Source organism: Uloborus diversus, chromosome 4 (genome assembly GCF_026930045.1).
Source record: "Uloborus diversus isolate 005 chromosome 4, Udiv.v.3.1, whole genome shotgun sequence".
Classification (NCBI taxonomy): domain Eukaryota; kingdom Metazoa; phylum Arthropoda; class Arachnida; order Araneae; family Uloboridae; genus Uloborus; species Uloborus diversus.
The window spans coordinates 183,788,725-183,789,587 of NC_072734.1; positions in this window are offsets into that span (position 1 = coordinate 183,788,725).

An 863-nucleotide genomic window follows, 5' to 3' on the forward strand; every position below is an offset into this window, starting at 1 on the left:
ACATTCGTAGTTATATACAGTGCTGGTAAAAAAAATTGCATCACCCACGCATTTTCACAACAATGGGATTATGTGAGAAGTTTTGGTCGACCGATTGACGATGAATGTATGTGAAATTCTGCCAAACTTATGAAATAATAATCTAACAGCTTGGATCCGATAATTGTTTACTTAGATCGGGGTTGTTTCCGAGACAAGGCAAGCTGCTGACCCCATGCTCATTTTTCAATTTCTGAACCTGCTAGTGAGTTTAGACTTAGTGAGTTTACTTAACCCCCATGTCAATTTAGGCCTAATGGTTTTTAAATTGTTACTTACCAGTTTTGGCTTTTGGCACGGAGCAGAATCATCCTTGAAAATGACGTTTGGAACTGAAGTAAGTAGATCCCAGATAGTAGGAAGCAATTTCTCCTCCAAAATGCCAATATACACCAGAGCGTTTACTGTTCCTTGCACACAAAGAAGCCCACCAACTCTTTGATCAGAAATGCATCCCTCAAATCATCTGGGATACGGTATGCTTGACTGTGTGTTGAATGCATTCGGGATGATATTTCTCTCCTTTGCGGCGCGGGTGATGCATTTTTTTTACCACCACTGTATATTAACCTAGATTACATTAACTAGAGTTTAATTTTAATTATTAATTATTAATTTTCTTTGAATTATTAATTATTATGGGTTAATTTGATATCAATTTATTCTTCACCGTGTTTCTTCAAGTGATTTGAAGTTATTAAAATATCGAAAGTAAATTTTAAATCAAGAAATATTCTAAATCTAATCTAATTCTAGAAAAATAAAACTGTAAAACATTTAAAACTCAGAAAGTTGCCGTTTGTTACGCATCCGTAGTTATCTAT